This window comes from Ochotona curzoniae, unplaced genomic scaffold (genome assembly GCF_017591425.1).
Source record: "Ochotona curzoniae isolate NIBS_2020 unplaced genomic scaffold, NIBS_Ocur_1.0 contig_2699, whole genome shotgun sequence".
In the NCBI taxonomy this organism is placed as follows: domain Eukaryota; kingdom Metazoa; phylum Chordata; class Mammalia; order Lagomorpha; family Ochotonidae; genus Ochotona; species Ochotona curzoniae.
In genome coordinates, this window is record NW_024465561.1 from 8,196,663 (window position 1) to 8,218,908 (window position 22,246).

The following is a 22,246-nucleotide window of genomic DNA, read 5'->3' on the forward strand; positions in this document are numbered from 1 at the left end:
CACCAGAGGTCAGTGAGAGCTGGTCCTGGGAGACACGGGTCCTTCAACCTTCCCTGAATGCTGCTCCCAACCAGGGATTACAATTGTTGTCTCTTAGGATTCCCTTTCTAGGCATCAATTCCAGCTTCCACCTTCTACATCATCAGCAGCAAATGTCCAATGATCAGGCCCAGGGAATCAAAAGATCCTAAGCAGACACAAAAGGAGCTAAATAACATCACAGGGTGCAGTAGGCTAAACTGCTGCTTTCCATACCTTGACATCACATTCAAGCAATGATGATTGTTCTGCTTCCAGTCCAGCTTCCCGTTAATGTGCCTAGGGAAGAAAAAAAAAAAAAAGGAAAGATGGCCCAGGTACACAGGGCCATGCCATGCACCATTGTGGAAGACCTGGCTAGAGTTCTACGCTCCTGTTGTCTTCCTGACATAACCAGACTATTACATTCATTGGGGGGACGAACCAGCATACGGAAACTGACTCTCCTCTCTGCCTCTCTCTTTACTCTGCCTTTCAAATAAATAACTGAAAACCTAACACAACAACTACAATCTAATGTGTATGTTCCATGTCAGGTGCTAAGCTGAACATTAGAGAGGTCAAGATTAATGAGACCTAAGCCCATCCATCACCCAGCCCACAGAGCAGCTGGAGGAATCATACACATGCACAGCTAATGAGCATCACGGCATTGAGTGACTGGAGCAATAAGACACGTGAGCAGAATGTCCACATTCCCAGCATCGCCCGGGGAAGAGCCTGCTGGTGATGGAAGGAAACAGAAGAGGCAGAGTGGTCCTACTCATCCATCTATTCACTGGTAGCTTCAGTACTCCACTCAGAGCTTCCAGTCCAGACACGGGTGCAAGTAAGGACAGGTTAACACCATGTGGAGAGTCTCACAATGTGCATGTGCAAGAGGAACGTGGGGATGGGGCCCCTTACTGGCCCACACGTGATGGGGGCACTCTGTAGGGAATCTCATTGTTTTGTACTGGGATTTGAGGTGGGAGGAGAGGGCATCAGCAGTGTCGGAAGCCCCAGGAGCAGTGTGATGGCACTTGGGTCAAGGCTGTAGCATCCGCTGTCAGGGAATGTGTGGAGAGTGTAAGTCAGCTAAACAGGAGCCACAGATCCTGAAGAGGGACTAGAGGCACTTGGCTGTCCTCTTGAGACACCTTGCACTTATTTCCTCTCTGACTTTGGTTTTCGCACAGACTTGAGCTTCTTGGGAAGCTCCTAGATGGCCACCATTGCCAGGGATGGGTCAGGCTACAGACAGGAAATTAGAGAGGCAAGTGGTTTGAAATGGAGAGTGGGGAGGCTGGAATGCAGGGGAGATCCACAAAGGGTGACAGTTGCGGTTCAAGACTCCTGCCTCACAGCAGAATCCCTGGACCCGGGCTCTTAGTCTTGGGAAAGACCCATGCCTGCCTTTGGTGACTGCAAGTCTTCTTTCCAGGAGAGAGGGAAAGTAGGGGAGAATCAGAAAGACATCAGTGAAGGCCTGTGGATCTGAACAATTGGACGAACGTGTGGCTCTCTCGTCAGTCCAAAGGGGCGGAGAGACAAAAATTGGGGTAAAAATCTCCAAAAGTCTTGCAAGATGGTGTCCTTGTAAGATTTATCTCAGCTTAATGAATGTGACACGCCTTCCTTGGATGTTCCACTTGTGGAGTTGGAGTCACAGTACTATTTAAGTCTCACCACACAAACTACGGGGTATACAGACAGAAGGGGAAAATGGTCTACATGTATATGTATATATCATTTTTAAACCCAACTACTGGAATGTTTTGATAAACTTCTTATTAATGATTTAGGATGTTAATTCTAATTATGTGTGTGTTGCATAGTTTTAGTCAAATATAACACAATTTTTATCTTACATTTTATGCAACATTATAACAGATATTTCTCTTTGTTATTGTCAAGCCTTGGTACAATAAATAATATACAAGAAAAGATCGAACTATCAAAAATTACTGCCATAAGGTATGCAACTGAAGAAATTTGCATAGACACAGATTTAATGTATGTTTTATATGAAATGGATAACCCCAAAATTCATCTACACAAAAGGCAATTTACAAAAGTTAAATGAGAGAGTGGTATTGTGGCATATCAGGTTATGCTACTGCCAACCATGCTGGCATCCTGGCTGCTCCACTGCCAATCTAGCACCATGGAAATGCTCCTGGAAAGGCAGTAGCCCAGGTGATTGGGCTCCTGCCACCTATCAAGATACTCAGATGGAGTTCCAAGCTCCTGGTGTCAGAGTACCCAGTCCTCTGACCATGGTGACCATTTACCATTTGGACAGTGAGTCAGTAGATGAAAGACTCGTGTGTGTCTCCTTCTCTCTGTAATTCTGTCTTTCAAATAAATGTATAAATCTTTTTTTAAAAATCTCATGAAAGAGTAAAAAGGGAATAAAAGAAAAAATAGATTTTGCCAATAATAGAAAATTTCTTTATCACTAGAATTCAAAGGCATACAAATTAAAATCTTGATGTGCCATTTATATTTGATCATTCTGGGAAAGATCTTAAGATGTTTTTTGCTCATTGCTTGGACAGCTGGGGCTTAGGTGGAAATGCTGGAATTCAAGCTGCTATGAGGTTTTGGGAAACCTGGCATTCTGTGGTAGAAACCTTACATTTGTTTTCTTTAGCTTAGCAATTCCTCTCCCCCAACCTTGTATTTTTTTTTTTTTCATGGTAGGAGGTAATCAGAGTTAGCCACAAAGATTTATGCACAAGGATATTCATCATAGCATTATTTATAATGGTGAAAAATTAGAAATAATCCAATGTCCATCTGTCAGGGACTGGTTAAGTAGACTATTATGCAGTCATTAGAATTAGAAAATTGTGTACAGGGTTGACAAATGACTTCTCTGTTTTCACAAGTTCCTACCTTTGCTCCTGCTAAAGTGCAGAAAGGGGTTTGAAGGTGAAGTTGACCCAACGTGTTGTCCGCCAATGGGATGGCACCTGTCTGTGGCCTCTTTGAGTGTTCCGGGGTTTTCTCACTCCTGCAACCATGCAGCCTTCTTTCGCATTTGAGATCTGGCCAAGAAAGGCTTAAGAAATGGACCAGGTACACGGAACAACCAGACAATCCACATCCTCCACTTCTCTTCTTTTGACCCTGTGCACCTGCTAGCTAAACCTCTCCCTCCTCTACCCCTGGATCCAATGAGACAGTCCCCTGGCTTTAAAGAGATAGATCTACTCTAGCTAGGCTAGGCCAAGGCCAAGAACTCCATCCAAGTGTCCATAAGTTGCAGGGGCCCAAGCACTTTGACAATCTTCCGCTGTCCTCTCAGGGACATCAGCAGGGAGTTACACCAGAATCGCAGCAGCTGGGATTCCAAACAAGGCCCGTTGTTACGGGGTTGTCAGCATCTTGGGCAGTGGCCAACACACAATGTCAGCCCCTCGAGCTCAGTGTTGAGAAAACATTTCCAATAGCTTTCACTAATGAAACAGACTCATTTTAGTAATTCAAAGAGGCGGTCTGGAGCTGATGCTGTGGTGTAGTGGGTAAATTTGTTAGCTGGAATGCTGGCATCTCCTACAGACATGAGTTCAAGTTCCCAATAGCACTGTTTTCAATCCAGCTCGCTGTTCATGAAAGGCAGCAGAAGATGGCCTGTGTGCTTGGGCCCCACAGCTATGTGAGAGATGCAGCGGGAGCTTCAGGTAGCTGTCTTCAGCCTGGCACACCCATGGCAATTGCAGCCACTTGGGAAGTGAATCAGGGAATCGAAGATTTCTGTCTCTCCCCTTTTCTCTGTAACTCTTTCAAATACATACACAGGCTGTCTCTCTCTCTCTCAAACCTCTCAAGAGGCACCCTACCTCCCAGCTGGCTCTCTGGAGGGGCTTTCTTCCCTCTTCTTTCTACGTTCTCCTGGCTGCTTTGGCAAATAAAACTTCTAGATTTGCAAGAAAGATAAAAATACATAGACAAATCTTGGGGTTTTTTTAATGTCCTATGTAGTAATCAGCTTCCAAATGTTGTATTCACCTTCCCCTGCCTGCCCAGCTGGGACCTCTCCTTAACCACTGGGGGCTGTCAGGGATGACCTGCCTCTCTCACTTCCCAACGGGATGCTGCCTGGTCCTAGGCATGGAGCAGAGCACAGGGAAACCTGAAGGCTCAGGGAAGTTTCCCCATGGCTGGCAGACAGTTCCACCTGACACTGCTCTCTTGGGACTTCTCTGGAGAAGCTATCCATGAAGCAGAGGGTGCCTTCCTCCCAGAATGGCCATACCCACTCACTTCAGTCCTGAATTCCGGGTGGTCTCTGCACAGAAGCGTTGCTGTGGTCATGGCTGTGCCCTGCACAATGTGTGGAGGCGTTCCTATGGGCGCTGGTAGCAGAGTTACCCCATCTCTGTGAAAACTCTCTTTTCTGTAATTCCCAGTTCTGTAGCTCCCCAGCACCTGTGCCCTCACATGGAAGCTGTCCCAGAGAAACCCACCTTATGGATTTTCTCCCCCTCTCTACTCCTCAGTGTGGCTGAGGCTGTCAACAATCATATAAGCGGTTAACAGACACTGCCTCTGAAATTGTGATAGGATGGTCAATGCAAAATGTATGGCCAATAGGATGATGGGGAAAGCAACTCCTGTCTTTCCACCTTGCCTAATTCTAATACAGTATAGAGGGCCACTTGAATGAGACTGCCTGCATTTTCTCACCTTCATACAGGAAGTGAACATTTTTTGCAGTTCCCCCATCAGATCTGAAGTTCCTTGACCTGCTCTGCTTGACCCCTGCATTTGCCTGACAAGTGTGCACCCATGACACCAGATGCTCCGCACACCTCCTTTCCAAGAGCCGGTGGCTGGCTTCCCTCTGCTGGTCTTTCACAGCACACCTCTCCAAGGCAGGACACTGCCTGCTGGATTAAAGAGCTTAGGTCTCCCAAAGGTGGGTATGAATCATCCCCACACTGCTAGCAGCCCACCACTCACGGCCTGGCGGGAGCAGGTGCTCAGGAAATGCACCCCTTATACCCAGTGTTGAAATAAGCTGTGCAGTTTCAAGACAGAGCCAAAGAAGACAGGAGGGAGAGTTGGAAGTGGGAAGGGTGAGTTCAGGCAAGGCTGATGTTTATGAGCCAATCAAAGAAAGAGATGTCCACGCTCCACGCCATCCTGAAAAGGCAACAGGGCAAGGACCCAGCAGAGCGGAGCTTACTTACGGGTTAATCAAGAGGCCCGAGTTATGGAAGATTAACCAGACAAATGAAGTGTGGTGGTCAGACAGGGTAGCTACAGCTCCTCAGAGAAAGAGGATCACAGACGTCAGGATTAATGTGTCCTGACTGCCGAGTCTATCCGGGGCCTCCCTGTGTCATACTCTCGTCCCTCATTTGCCTTGACTGCCCACCTTGATGCAGAGGAGCCTGGAGCTGCAACTACACAAAATTAGGAAACTTTGGGAAAGCCCTGGAGATCCTGCAGACCCTAGCAGTGACTTCCAGCTAGCTGTAATATGGACTCATTAACATAGCCTGGCTTTTGACCTTTCAGCCATGGGACTGGGCTAAACATGTTCAGTGACGAGTAATAGGTGTATTTACATCCGGATGACAGATGTGCAGCGCTGGAAACCCCACCTCCAGCTGCACCAGACCCAAGGGACAGGGGCTAGGGAGCCACATTTATGCATAAAATCAGCATGCAGGGCTCTGAAATTTCTCTACAGGAGGCATCCAGAGCAGCAGTCATGGCAGGAAGTGGGGCTCCAGGGCACTTCCTGTAAGCAAGGTGATCACACTACAGGTGGCTTAGAGGGGAGTCACACGGGAAGCTGATTAAGATGGAAGCCCCCAAGCCTGCCTCCGTGTGTCTCCCCCAAACCCTAGCTTGTGCAGTGAGGACTTGGAAAGGACACGGTAAGTCAGTATGGACAGTCTTCTAGGACCTTTGCCAAATGGAAAAGTCACCTTCCTCCACTTTCATCATTAAACCTGACACAGGGAGGCCCTGGAGGCAGACACCCTGGGCACCAGTCCCGTGACTGTGTTCTCGCACATGCCACACGCACCTGTGATGTTCTTTTGAAATGGAGGTCTTCTGGCCCCAGTGTCTGAGACTGGCTGTGGGGCTCCTGCTGCATCCTGCAGGTGAGATGAAGTCCCTGGAGGTGGGGCCTGGTGCAAGCCCTCCTAGGGTCAGCGACCACTCTGGAAATGAGACTACAGGTGAGTGAATGCCTCTGCCTCTTGAGCGGCTTCCTCTGCCAGCTGCACCAGCGAAAGGTCCTAACTGCTCGGGTGTCCACCAGGGAGGGCTGTGCCTTGCAGACAATGTCTTCTTCCCAGTGCAGTTGCTTAGTGTCAGCTGCACTTCACGGCTATCCAGGCCCCTGAGCTAGACAAGGATTTCTCTCTGATCGCTTCTTACAAGGGTTTCCAGCGCCTGAACCAGACGTGCTGTCAACACCTGAGTCTCCAAAGACACTCTGTTGCTCTGTTTAAGCTTTCGTCCCCAGGAGACCCAGGTGCAGCCTCCCACTCTCTCTCCCACTCCGTGTTTGTCTCTGCTGGTTTACGTTCCTGGCTCTCAGTGACATTTTGTGGGATTTTGTTTTCCAACTGCAGGTCCTGCACATTTCTTGTTAAGCTTCCTCCTGAAGAGTCTATGTTTGGAATTGTCTTTACTAACATCCTTCAGCTGGTGATTTCTCATAAAATCAGAATGATTGCATTTTATTATGTACAACATGACTTTACTTAGTCCCCTTTTTCATTCCAGTAGTTTTCAGTTCATTCTATTGGGCTTTCCAAGTAATATTTTATTATAAGCAAAGCAGAAATTTATTTTTTTTTTCTCTTTTACAGTATATCATTGGGAGAGGACGTTGAGTCGTCCTCTTACAATGTCCACATCCTCCCTGTCCCTGCCCCAGTTCAATCCCCAGCCCCAGCTCCTGATCCCGCGTCCTGCCCGTGCCGGCCCTGGGAGGGAGCAGTAACGGCTTAAGTGAGGGGTGTTAGTGTTGAACTAAGTAGTGTGGTTTCAACACAGAGCTGGTGAAGACAGAGGGGAGAGGTGGAAGTATGACAGGTCTGGGGAGTTCAGACAAGGCTAGGAACTTGGATGGTGTTCCTAGCTCACAGGTCCCAGGTCATCCCTAAGAGCTGTGGACACTGAGGGGTGAGTCAGCAGAAGGAGTCTCTCTCTCTCTCTCTCTCACTCTCTTTGTGTGTGAGAGAGAATATCTGCTTCTCGAATCAATTACATTGCAATCGATAAATTACATTGTTTTCTTTTCAAGTTCCTGTGTGTATGAGAAACTCGCAGCAACTTCCCAACATTTCCAGTTCTTTGGAGTAGCGACATGGCTTCTTCCGACAGAGGAGTGACAAACCTTGCCTGTAAAACCTTTAGTCCCAGAATTTTATGAGACTAATTCTAAAACAGTATGTTTGCGTCTAAATCTTTTGATGGCATTGTTTATTTTCTAGATTGTTCTTAAGCCCATTTAAATGTGTTCTCCCTGAACATTTATCAGTTTTATGCGGTTTCCATTTTTAGCAGAGTTGTTCATGGAAACCTCTTCAAAGTCTGTAAATCCCTTTCATATCTGTGATTATATCTTTATTCTCAATCCTATTTTGGTCTCATTTTTCCTTGATTAGATTTCTTGGTTTTGAATATTTTATTCCTCGTTTCAGAGAATGCAATCTCATTTATTTAGCAATTCTGCTGACTGCATATTTATGCTTGTTATTCCTGTTAATTCCTCCTACTTTCCATATGCTTTCCTGTTTTTCTGCTGATTTGTTGACTCTCGTGGCCGGAGTATTTGTTTTTATTTTTGTCTTGCTTAATAAGAAAAACATCTAAGATTATTATTATAATAATAAGTACAGCTTTGGCTGCAACCCATAAGTTTTCCTGTGTTGCTGTCTCATTACATTTCAAACAGTCTATATTTGTGGTTGTGTTCTTTTACTGAATTACATAAAAATGTGTTTATTAAATTTCAAGTAGTTTCTCATTTGAAATTGTATTATTTATATCTAGTTTATATTGCAGTCAGATAATACAGCCTTTAAAACATTTTTAAATTTTTATTCAGATATTTTAGGGGTCTAATATAATTACTGTTGTAAATATTCTGTGGATTACAAAAAAAATAAATGTCATCTCTGTGCAGTTTGATGAATTATGATTAAATCAACTTTGCCAATAGACTTCTGTGACTTTGATAGATTAAGTGAGCTAAGAATAAAATGTGATATCAAATTAGAGAAACACAATTCTGTCTACCACCACCATAGGACTTCTCTCCAGTTATCTCTGTATTTCTCACACTGATTCATTGTTATTCACCGCAGCACAGCGACGGCACCGCACACGGACATGCTTATGAAATGCTAACGCGTGTGCTGCGCCCACGGAATGCCGTAGCTTTTTAATTTTCCCAAGAACATCGCGAGGCTCCTCTGCCAGTGCGAAGTAGTTTGGTCTTTTCCCTTTCGCTTTTACATTTGAGATCTGCTTAGAAACTTGGAAATGAGTGGAGAGTATCTTTGAGCATCAGCATTTTTATGGCTTATTTCATTATTTATTTATTGGAAAGGCAAATTTTGTAGAGGGAGAAAGAGAAAGAGAGAGGGTCTTCCATCTGTTGGTTCACTCCTCAAATGGCTACAGCAGTCAGAGTTGAGTTGATCCGAGACTACGAATCAGGAGTTTTCTTCCCTCTCTCCCACATGCAAGGGAGAGGGCAAGGAATTGTACCGTTTCCACTGCTTTCCCAGGACACAAGCAAGGAGCTGGATCAGAACTGGAGCGGCTGGGATGTGAACTGGAGCCCATACAAGATGTTGGTACTAGGAGACTGAGAATAAAGCTGCTACTCTACTGTGCAGACCCCAAGTGCTAGCATTCTCGTCTCTGACTTAAAAACCGGGACACCTCCAACATGGTTTTTTTTTAGTACAACATTTATTGCAGTTCTTATTGTTCTACGTGTGTTTTCCTGCTTCCATCAGCTGCTACTAATGTCAATAAAACGAGTAATAAAGAGATAACTGCTTTTGGGGTCAATTTTGCAAGTTTGCTAAGTGTAAAATAGACTCTCTGATGTTGACTCTAGTTCACTTCCCTGAATACACCATGGTGGGCAGAGTATCTGTCTTTTTGTTCAAGTAAGAGCCGTGCTGCTTCTTTGAACAGCTTTGCGCTCAAGTTCAAAAGTAAGCTTGGGCAACCCTGTTTCTCCTTCTTTGTCCTGGGTTCATTGTTTTAACAAAATTTCTGTCTGATTGGATGGAAGTTAACTCAGGATGGTAGAACTGATGGAAGAGCTTTAATATTTTTTATCAGGCAGTGTCACTCTGGGAGGATTTAGTGGAAAACACGTACAAATGATGATGTGTTCCATGTGAGTTGATTTTTGCCACTTACATGCTCTTTTAGAAATTTACTTAAATATTTAAGTATATTAGCATGAAGTTGTATAGATATTATTCATTGTTTTCAGAATATCCTTAGCTTCCATATATCTATTCTCTGTTTTCTAATGGTATCTTTTCAGTGGTTTTTTTGTGCAAAATTGGATTTTTTTTTTATCTGGTTAAGCAATACTGTGTGTTCATTTGTCTAAACTTCTGCCTTGGTAGCTGCTGCCATTAGCTTTATTACAAAGTTTCACAGAACGTTGGATTATTTTTCTGCTGTTCTCCAGTTTCTTGTGCTGAGGTTTTACCAATGCTGTTTTTATCCTTCTTTATTTTCAAACACGTGTCAGATTATACATGTTCATGTGAGTCTTCGTTGACCTGTTTCTAAAGAGATTATAATTTATTTGGCTGTCTAATGAGGTTTGCTTGATTTTTAACATATTTCAGTCATAGAATCTAACTAAATATAAACTTGTAGTTTCATATTTTATAAATGGTTGAGATCGCTTGTTCATGTTATTCTGTGAAGATTCAAGGTTTATTTTAAAAACAAATGTTCTCTGCTTATTTGGAAAAGATTTTTTTGCTAATATCTTTGTATGTATGCATGCAGAGGAACAGATTTAGATGGATTTAAATATTTAAATATTTTAAGTATCTGTGGTTACATTTCTCATATATGTAACATTTTATCATGCAATAGTAAAATGATGGAAATAATAAGAAACCATGAAGATTAAGAAAGCAGAAAATGAGTCAGTTGTGTTCATAGATGTAACTTCAATCAAAAAAACAGAAAGCAGAGGAATAGATGAGTCGGGGCAGCAAGGAGACTGAGGTTTTATGCCTACGAGCAAATGACTGTGCAAAGCAAACGAACGCGCCCTACAGGACTCTGGGAAGGGTTGGGACTTAGAGGCACCAGTCGCCGGAGTTGCACATCTGTCCTGAGCAGTTAGATGCCACCCCCTATGCCTTTTCCAATCTCGTTCTCTTCAATGTGTGGCCAAGGAAATACCCCATTCCCAACTCTGCAGGAAATGGGAGCTTCATTATCTTCAGAATGGAGAGTCTCCAGATGTGGAGGCAGGAGGTGCGGTTTAAAGAGAAGGAGCTGAATTGAAATCAGAAGGAATTCATAAATCCCAATCCAGAATGATCACCCCTGCGGTGTCTTTTCGTTTGTGTCGTTCCCAGGGTGGCAACATTCTGGCATAACGCTGGCTGTGGGTGGAGATCCACATTCTTTTCCAAAAAAAGCAAGAGAGCATATAGCAAAAGGAAGGTCTAGGAACTGAACTCTACCACAGAGATGCAGAAAAGAAATGTGCCACCAAACCTGATAGCTTCACTGCATCATGGTGGGTGCCCACAGTGCCCATTGGATGCGGATGAATGGAAATTCTAATGCTCTTCAGAATGAATGGACAGTCCCAAATCCCAACACGCAAGTGAAAAAAGTTAGCATGAAAGACAGACCAAGACAAGAAGCACAGAGGAATCAAGGCAGATAGATAAGATGTGCTGGCATGGTGCCTTGATGGGTCAATCCTACACCTGCAAGTGCCAACATCCCATATGAGCACTGGGTCATGTTCCACCTGCTCCGCTTCTTATCCTGCTTATAGCCTGACAAAGCAGCTGAGGATGACACAAGTTCCTGGGCTCCTGCACCCACATGGGAGACCCAGAAGACGCTCCTGGCTTTGGATCAGCTCAGCAGCAGACATTGCCGCCATTTGGGGTGTGAACCAGCTGATGGAAGATTCTCTATCTGTCTCTCTCTCTGTAAGTCTGACTTTCAAATAAAAAGAAATGATTCTTTCCAAAAGGAAAATAATGTGGAAGGATAGACAATAGATGAGAGAGAGAGCAAAGCAATTAGTGGAACAAAGGAAATGAAGAGATGAATAATACAGGAGGAAAAAAGAAGAAATGTATTGGATCCATCCTGAGACACCCAAATTTGAGCAGTAAGAGAAAAATGTGGCTAGAACATTCCCACATGAATCACCCTGAGGCTGGCTGGCCCTAGGAGGCACGCAAGCAGAAAACAAAAATGACAGCGACAACAAAGACTGAGGCCAACCGCAGCGTCACCAACATTTAGAACATCACAACCTGAGAGCAGCCAAGAGGAAAGGAAAAAGCAAAAACATGAGACACAAGGCTGGCTAAATATCAAAGGCTTAGAAATGAGTTGGAGACCTGCTTCTCTGCTGACACAATCAGTCGACTGAGCAAGCTCACCGTGGGCTGCAGAAGGAAAGTCTCTCGGGGTGAGGGAGCCCAGAAAGTGCTTGGAAACATGTCTGAGCACTTGATCGATTACTGACAGGTACTTGACAAGTCTTCTGGAGCGCTGAGGGAGACGTGGCACTGAGTACACGGAACACAAAGCAATTGTCCATGGCAAGAGCCGCGGAAGTTTCACAGAACAGCTACTGCACTGACTAGTACCTGGTTCAGTTAAATGCATATGATAGAATGATTTTATGTACAATTATATACAACATGTATGTAATATATAATAGACATGTAACTATAATATATAATACGATTTTATGAATATACAGGTTACCGATTTCAAAGTGTGATGTGCCTATATTGACTAGACTGAGGAGAAAAATTGCGATGTGATTGTCACAAAACAAAAAATGTAAGTACTACAAGAAGAAATCGGTGGGTAACAGGGAATACTCAAAATCAAGAAATGGAAGCATAAACATTCCCTGGAAGCAGGTGAATGCTCCAAGCTGCGGCTCATGTAAAGTAGAGGTGGGGAAGAGTGGGCTAGCCCTGTAACACCACTGTATGGTCTATATACACGTTTATTACTTTAGCAAAACTATAAGATATTTCAAAGCAGTTATGAAGACACAAAGAAAGCTTTATCTGCAATCAGCCTCCTCAATTGTGTTAACAACTATATACAGACACATGATTAATGACAAATAACATGCAAAATTCAGTGGAAATAGAATAGTTATTTTTGGAAAAATGTGGTGTGTCACACATATGTATGTATGTGTGTGTGAGTGTGTTTGTAAGAGAATTGATTTAGAAAACTTGAATTAAAATCATTTTTACTTTTAGCCCAAAAATTATAAATCCACGTGGTTTTTGAATGCCCCTGACATATATGGATTGTGTGTGTGGACTTTGTCCTCTGTGACAATGAATTTTATGTATAAACTTGATTGGGCTTTGGAATGCCAAGATAATTAGTCAAACATTTCTCCTGGGCATTTTTTTAAAAGACCAGCATTCAACATTCAAGCCTGCAAACAAGTAGGCTGAAGAAGCAGGTAGCCCTCTCGGACACGGGTGGACCTCACTGGACGGACCGAAGGCCGGAGTGAAACGTAAGGGCTGAGACTCCCCCAGATCAGCACTGGCTCTTCTCAGCCCGCTGCCTGGGGCTCGGACGTGGGGCCTTGTTGGTTTCAGTGTGGAACTGACCCTCCTAGGTCTTCAGATTGCCAACTGCAGATCTTAGGACTCCCAGCCGCTGCAATCGTGCAAATCCACCCCGACAGTTAATCTAAGGAGTACGCATGCATGGATCTTCACTTGGCGTGTTTCTTTTCAGCTTCTGTTCTTTATAATCCATCTGCAGCCTCCTAACACTATCTACCCCTCCTTACCCATCCATGCAGGCACTCACTTCCCCCTTGCCTCTGTTTCTCTAGTTCGCACTAGCTAAGTTCTCCCAGTCTATGTGACAATATACACTTCTTCTCTTACTTTATGATCATTGTCATTAATTTCGCATTAAGTGATATTACTATCCTTGTTTTCAAGAAAAAACAATATATTTATCTATGTGTATGATATCTCGATATAAAGTGAATATGGAAAATACTTAAAAACTATTAAATCTTGAAACACATTTTAAAAATACTTCTACGAGTACAAACTACAGAAAGAAACGTCACACTGTGCTGTACCACCTAAATATGTGTGACTATTATTAAAAAGATGTTTTCATTAAAGAAACAAAAAGGGGGAAAATTATTTCATTTTACATGAAATTGAAAACAAACATAATCCTCTGAACTATATTTTTTAAAGGTTTATTTATTCATTTAAAAGTGTTACAACACGCCCAGCACGATGGCGCAGTGGTTAAGGTCCTTGCCTAGCACATGCCTGGATCCCATATGGGCACCAGTTCTAATCCCAGCAGCTCTACTTCCCATCCTACTCCCTGCTTGTGGCCTGGGAAAGCAGTCGAGGATGGCCCAAAGCCTTGGGACCCTGCACCCGTGTGACAGATCCAAAAGAGCTCCTGGCTCCTGGCTTCAGATTGGCTCAGCTCCAGCCGGTGCGTCTGCTTGGGGAGTGAATCATCAGAAGGAAGATCTTCCTCTCTATCTATTCTCCTCTCTGTATATCCTCCTTTCCAATGAAAATAAATAAATCTTTTTAAAAAAAAAAAAGTGTTACAATGAGAGGGAAAGGACAGAGAGAGAGAGATCTTCCATCATCCCCCAAATAACTATAGCATCCTGAGTTGGACAAGACTGAAACTAGGAACCAGGAGCTTCTTCCATGTTCCCATGTGGATGTAGGGGCACAAACAATTGGGCCATCCCCCCTGCTTTCTCAGGCACATTAGCAAGCAGCTGGATCCTGGGGCATCCAGGACACAAACACCCATCCCTATGGGATGCTGGTTTCACAGGCAATGATTAACCCACTAAGCCACAATGTTGGCCTCTCCAGTATTCTTAGAGAAATGATGATGGGCAGAATGCAAGAGAAAACCCATTGCATTCATTGATCTTGGAGGTGACTTCATAGGTATATGCACACACGCAAAGGTACCAGGTGTCGTGCTAACATGATGCAGTTATATCGCACAACCTTTAAATGTTTATGTGTCTGGAAAGTGGATACGTAGTATTCCTTCATCTGTTTATTCACTTCCCAGAAATCTGCAAGAGCCGGAGCTTGACCATGACAAAGACAAGAACCTGGAATTCAATATTGATCTGTCTCATGAGTAGCAGAGCCATCACCTGCTGTTCCCCAGGGTACTCATCCACAAAATTCAGGAATTCAGAGTGCAGCGGGGACCCAGGCACCTTGGTAGGGTTTATGAGCATCGCCAAGTGGGCTGAACCTGCTACACGAAATGGCCATTTCTAAGGTTCCGTTTTTAAAACACCACACATGCAACAGACAGAGGAAAAAGCAGATGTTCTCTGTATAGGTAATATGTTAATATATGACAAATATTTTTGATGATTAAAATGGATAATAATCTTAATTTTTTATAATGCAATCTAATGAGACGGACATGGTCAAGAATTCAGAGAAAATTTGAAATAGATATATACATATATATGTATATACATCTTTCTCTTTCAACTGGACAAGTGGACGAAAATAAATAAACATTTTTCTAAATATGTGCAAGTTTGTAATAGCCAGGGAGTTCTTGAAGCTAATGAAAAATTTAAGCATCTCCGAAAACTCGAAGAAAACTTCAAAAAAAGTTTTATGCAAGTCTTACAAGCAGCCAGAGGTGAGGGAAAGTAAATTTTCATGAAATGAAATGAAATAAATTCAAGGATCTTCTTGTCAGAATGACAAAGGCCTAAAGAAAATAGTATCTTTAAGGTGCTGAGATAAAATCATCTTCAACCTAAATTTTATAAATTAGCAAGAATGACTTTGAAAAAGAAAGAATATATGTAATAAAAAAAAAAAAACCCAGAAGATTCTTATCTCCAGAAAATATACTCTTAAAAAAAAGAAGAAGAAGAAAATGGCTTCTTTGGACAAGGGAAAAAAGGGAATCACAGAGAAGTAAAAAGGAACAGAAATCAAAAACCAGTGCCTGGATGGATAGAAATACTCCTTGCTTGACGCAGACTGTTGAAACGAGTGGCGGTCATATCTGCTGGGCTTTCAAAGATTTCAGTTACAACGTAAGTCAAGATTACAAAACGTAAGAAAGAGTCAAGGAAATAAAGCGCTCCACATTTTTGAGCCATTATCAGATGAGCAGGAAGGTCACAGATTGAATGTCTTCATCTCTGAAGTAGTTATTAAAAGAGTAACAAATAGTAAGTTGATAAAGGAAAGAAAGAACCTGAGGAATTAAAAAAAAGAAGAAGAAGAAAGAACGTACAACATGTGGGGCTAAGAAGGAAACAAAGAGCAAAAGAATGGCTATAAATGTGCCGTTGATCCCAGGAAGAATGTCAAACAGGATGTCAAGATAGAACCCTAAAATACTCTGCTTACGATGCACACGTGTAAGCGTAAGAAACCCAGAATGGCGGCAGCCAGCGTGATGAAGGACATCCATGGAAACTCTGACCGAGACAATCTGGTGTAGCCACACTCATATACCAGTAGATTCTAAACCAACGGCCCCCCCCCTAGAAACAGACACATTTCAGCATAAAAAAATGAATACATCTAAAGGAAAATGTCTCAGTTTTAGGATAATTGTACATAAAAACTTAACTTTTAAATACAAGAAAAATAAGCAAGCATTAAGAGAATAGAGAGAATAGAAATCAAAACCAGCAATAATCGGATGGCTTAACTTTTTGTAACGTTTTTAATGTGCTGAAAACCTTACCAACTTCACTATTTGGGGTTTGTTTTACATTATTGCAATGAAAATGACTTGGAAACCATGCAGTCCTTTGCTCTTCTGAAAGAGTTTGAGAAGCTGAAGAATTAGTTTCCTAACTTCAGAATCTACCTGTGATTTGCTTACTGGGTACAACACTACTGGAATGTGATATTGCACCCCAAAAGTCTGATTCATTTACATTTATTGTGAAAATCGTAACGATTAACTTTATGGCTGTCATTTAGTTGTGTGCTTTCTTTCAGTTCTTTTCTCTTTATTTTTTTAGCCTTTTTACATATTTAAAATGTAAATGACTGATAATCTCAACTGTGCTCTCCTCTTCTAATTAATCAGTATCTTTTTCATATTCCAACATATTTCAATGATTGTAGAATATGTAATACCTGCTATTGATGTATGCAATCATTGCACAATACATTTTATCCTCAACGTCTATGCTACATACTTACTCCAAATTTATTTTCATTATAATGTCATTGCTTAGATGTACTATAATTTTTTTTTTGTTCACACCTGTTTTCTGTCTCAGGATTATGAAGAAATCCATTTGGGAAAAGTTCATTCTTCCTGAACTAAAGTTTTTTCTCTCATTCTTGCCAAATACACCTTGCTATATCTGGCAATGCTAGGTTCAGAGTCCTGCTCCACAAAGCCTGACAAGTATTTTCCCGTTTTGTCAGTTCTATTGGTGCTATTGATAACCCATGTTTCAGAACAGTCGTTATTATATAGCATCCTTCTTCATCCTCCGGCCACTGTTTTGTTTTGTTTTCCCCAAGATTTTCTCCTTTGTGTTAAGGATTTTGTTCCTGCCGATTTATTCATGATCATTCAGTCTGGGAGTGATTGAGTTTCCTGAGCCTGGCAACTGCTATTTCTTACCAATTACAATTATTGGCAGTCACTATACCATTAAATATTGCCTGACCTCCTTTCTCTCAATATATTTGTCCCAGAACACTGAAAAGACACGTGTTAGACATCTGTATGCTATTTTCTATGTCTGTTCAAACTGTTTTTTCACTTGTCAATTTCTAAAAGTTTTGTTAATTCTTTTTCACATAGCCTGCATTAATGGTTTTTAACATCAGATCCACAATATTGAACCTGTGTTTTATTTATTGAGTTATCATAAACACACTGGAAAGCATTTTGAAGTTTATCAGTTCAGCAGCTACAGATTCTGTAAGAGATTCTGTGGAATCTGCTGATTTGTACAATAACGAATTTATTTCCTTGGGTGGTTTGTAATCTTTGGTTATGAGTACATGTTGCCTGCAATCTTATCGGTTGACATTTTTTGAAACCTGAATTTTTAAGTGTTTACGCAAATAGGGTTTAGTTTAGTCCTGCTAGAACATATGCTCATGACCAGCCTAAACCACACAACACCAAATTTTCGTAGTCAATTTCAGGTCATATGAGTTGTATCAATTCCTATCCCAAACTCATGCAATGAGCTGTGCAAGAAATTCTTAGAACTTTGCTTCCTTTTTTACTCCCTATGTCCAACACCAAAGATAAACTAGAAAGGCATTTCACTTTGTTTCTGAGGTCTGTGCTTTTTCCCTCTCTGTGTTCTAGGGTGGCTAACTGTGCAGCTGCCTCTGCTCTGGCCCAGAGTTTCTCTGTGACACAACGTATGCAGCTCTTCCTGTATGCAGCCTTTTAAATCTTCAGTAGGACCAGTTTTTCTCTGGACATCAAGCCCAGCTTATTGCTAGAAAGGCTGACCCCCGTCTGTCATGCCTTCACTCCTAACACTGCAGAGCAGAAGCTAGAAAACAGCCTCCTCTTTCTTCTATTTATAGTTGACTTTTCTCCTTGCTAGACTTGTCTTTCTCTTTGAAATAAAGATATTTCACCAGAGTGGCACACAGGAATCAGTCACTTTTCATTAATCTTGTAAATAACCTTGTAAATGGATGGCCATGTGAGTCATCAGACGGATGTCTTTTCCAGCAAAAGGAGATGCATTTTGTCGCATTCTTGATCATTGATCCTGTTACGTTTTCCGTTTTCTGTTTGGGGAGTATCAGTGACAAACAGATTTTGCTCATGATTTCTTCCTGTATATCACAGTTTTTCCCCCTGGAATTCAGAAGCGTAGGGCTTGCTTAGACATCTGAATATTTTGTGATTGAAAGCACACTCAGGTGTGTGTTTTGTCTTCGTGGCCATCCTGCCGATTCTCAGAGCATCTGCCTTCTTTGCCTGAGAAGCTCAACCCTGTTTGAACCACCTGCGTTTTGTCTCTGTATCACCAGCTTGGTTTTCTTTGGTGTCACTTTCGTAGCTTAATATCTGTGACACTATTTTCACCTGCAGTGTGGCTCCGTTTCCTTACAGACTTCTAGACAATTCATTTCAGGGTGTCTGCTCACTTTCCAATCTCTCACCTCATTTTACAGAGTTCATTTTTCTTTGAATTTAACTGAAAGCACATGGTAAATAATGCAGTATATTTTAAGTATCTTGTAACTGCCATATTCTTCTGCTTAAATAATGCAGAATCTTTTCATAGGTACCTTTTTTTGGTCACATTATTCAAGCTAAAACAAGAAGTCTACCAAACTAGGTAAACACACCCGACCATGCGAGCTGATCCCCTCCCTCTCCACCTGGCTACGGATGCACGGATCTGAAACGGAAGATGGGTTAACACAAGTTTACAAATCCGTTTAGTTGCAAGGCAACCCCAGGGGGACAGAAAGGATGTGGAGAGACAGTTACAGCGTGACATATCCACTTTTGCTGCTGTTACCTCCCTTCCTGTTTGCTGAAGCAAATCACCAAAGGGTGGCTTTCTAGGAGACATTTCCTTCCTGGATTATCCACACTTCCAGTGTGGAACAGCATCATGCCCTACCCCATGAGTCACTGCCTCGAGGAGTGTCGTGGTCACCACCGAGAACCTTTTCCACCCAAGGACTTGTTGCTACTGTGCCTTTGACCCTGTTGCACATTCAGCATCCTAGAGCGTTGACTCACAATAACACCGTGTTCATGCCAGTCCCACCACCCTGTTCTATCCTCAACTACTTCTCATGCAAAAGTAGAACAATTCTGCCACGATCTCTGCATCAGAGAAGCAAGTGTGTCTTTGCTTACGGTCATTTTCACTTAAATAAAAAAAAAACGGTAATTGCTTTCTCATTTGAAAGGCAGAGCGAGAGACAGAGAGAGAGAAAGAGAGAGATCTTCCATCCATTGTTTGGCTCCCCAGATGGCCACAATTCCAGCTGAGAGCTGGAACACCATCCATGTGTCCCATATGGGTGGCAAAGCCCCAAGCTATAGGAGCATCCTTCACCACCTTCCCAAGGCACATTCGTAGACACATGGATGAGAAATCCTTCAGCTGGGACTCCAACCGCTGCTCCATCCAACAGGGGCTGCCTGTGCTGCAGACTGTGGCTTAACTCACTGTGTCACATTTTTTGCCTTTCTTTTTCTTTGGACTCATTTTTTTCCTAGCATTTTTTTGTAGTGATGCCTTTCTGTTTCTGTCTGAACCAGAGCACACACCTTAGCTCTTTTGCAGTAACTGCCAATCTGCCGTTCTAATCATCGTCTTCCTGATGTCGTAGTCAGGGTTGGAGCGGGGGAACAGGAACACCTAAGCTCAGCCGTCATCTTTTACCCAACAGTCCATCCTCATTAGGACTCTGAAGATTATCATGTATTTCATAATTATGTACAACATTCACCTGTTTTGGTCAGTGTGCTGTTGCTCTAGCAGAAAACCCGAGACTGGGAAGCTCATGAAGGAAAGAGATTTGGTTTATAGTTCCGGAGGCTGAAAAGTCCAAGAAAATGGTTGCCTCTGGTGGGGGCCTCCGGGGTGCCACTTCTGGTGGGGTCCTCTGCCACTCATGATAGAGAACAGAAAGCGTGTGTAGCCTTGTCTGTATCAACCCGCTCCCTCCTTATTCACCTAGTCCTGTGATAGTGGGAGTTCAGTCGCATCAGAAAGGCAAAAATCTATTCTTGAGAACTCCACTGCCTTTGACCCAAATGCCTCCCTCTGGATCCCATCTCCTAGTAGAACAGCATTATGGAATTGAAGTTCAGACACATGAGATTTTTGGGAGCAGCACCTATCCCACCAAGCACATCTTAGGCACCAGGGATACATTAGTAAAGAAGGTAGACTGTCTGCTCAGCAGGGGGGGGGGGGGCAGGAGACACTTCACTGATGAGCGCATCAGATAGGAACTTAGATGAAGAGCAGAGTGAGGGACAGCAGTAGGAAAAGACTAGTAAAAGCCTTGAGATGGAAAAATGTAGGGTTTTTTTTTTTTAGAGATTTATTTATTGTTATTGGAAATGCCGATAAACAGAGAGAAGGAGATAGAGAAAGAAAGATCTTCCGTCTGCTGGTTCATGCCCCAAGTGGCCGTAGGTATCAAACCAATCTGAAGCCAAGAGCCAGAGCTTCTTTTGGATCTTCCACAGGGATGCAGGATCCCAAGGCTTTGGTCTGTCCTTGACTGCCCTCCCAGGCCACAAGTAGGGAGCTGGATGGGAAGTGCAACAGCCGGGACGTGAACCAGCACCCATATAAGATCTCAGGGAATGCAAGGCAAGATCTAGCCACTGGGCTTTCATGCCAGGCCCTTGAGATAGAAAAATGTCAATGACGCATGTTGGTGGAGTGAGTTGGCCACATGGACCTCAGACGGTAGGTGGTCCAAAGCATAAGGAAGAAGCAATCTCAAAGTTCTGTCCATGTCAGACCTGAGCCGAGATTGTTCTAGGAAAGCAAAGAGGCAGGGGCACAGTGGCAAGGGTTAGAGTGGAGGGTGGGACGGAGGGACCACAGGGGCCTCACCAGGCAAGATCTGAGAGACTTGGCTGATACTGAAAAGGATATAAAAGGAATCCCAGGAAGAGTCTGGAGAAAGGAAGGTGATGATCTAATTTGTATTTCTAAGGTTCACCTAGGCTGCTGGGTCGTTTTTTATTTGCTTATTTTTACATCTATTTGAAAAGTAGAGTGACCAAGAGAGACAGAGATCTTCCACCTGCTGGTTTGCCCTTCCAATGCCTCTAACGTCCAGTGATGTGTCAGACAAAAGCCAGGACCCCAAAATGCCATCTGGGTCTCCCACATGAGCAGAAGTTTCCAAGCACTTGAACCATCACCCACCTACTGTTTGTTGCTTCACACAGAGAAGTGCTGTGATGCAAATAGATTCCTGGGACCCAGTCCAGAACCCCCAGGTTCATCAATATGGTTTCCAACTTCGGTTGCACCTAGGAATCACCTCAGGGGGAAGATTCATGCATTTAAAACACTAACCTCCAGGCTGTACCCTGAATCAACTACATCTGAACCTCTGGAATGGGTCCTAGGCTGTCTAAATCTCCCCCAGGGACTCCACCTTGCAGCCAAGGTCCTGGACCTTTCCCTCAGCTTCCTGCGCCGAGGCCTGTGTGGGATGAGATCCTGATTGGTAGAAACCGTGTCTTTTATTTGGGTACATTCTTGTTTGTTTGGCACAAAGTCATGAGGAATTTATCCATGGAGGTTTCACATTTACAGAGTCAGAATCCAGACTATTGAGGTAAACGTGCTATCTTCCCAGTCCTGAGCCCAAACCCAGAGCAGCTTTTGCAAGGCTCTTAAGAACAGATTTGGAACAGAAGTTTCATGACTGAGCTAAGAAAGAAGAGAGAGAAAAAAGTAACATCTCAAGATGGGGAAAAGCAGCCCTTCATTTATGAGAATAAAATCAAAGTTTTCAGTACTGACATGCATGACTTGGGAGCATGATGAACCTGACCAGGACCTTCCCAGGGGGACATGGCTCAGTGTAAAGCAGGGCCATGGGCTTCCTCAATCTCCCCCAAAGCTTCCAGGCTGTGTGCAAAGGCTGAGGCACACCCCGGACTCCATGTTGTTGCATCAGCTGTTACCATGCCAGAAAGGACACCTTATTCCGTCCTCCTGGGCTCACCCCAAGGTCAGGCTCATGATCCAGGAATGCAGTCCTCCAAGGAGGCTGTTCACTGACCACACACCTCTTCCTGGTCCTCCTCAGCCCTTGAGGGTATTGCTGAGGTTGCAGGGTACATAGCACACAGCCATGGGTACAAGCCACAGGACCAATTAATTTTGGGATAATTTATATTTCTCCCTGACCAGAAAGCTACTGGTCTCCAGCCTCCCCTGTCCCAGCAGCGG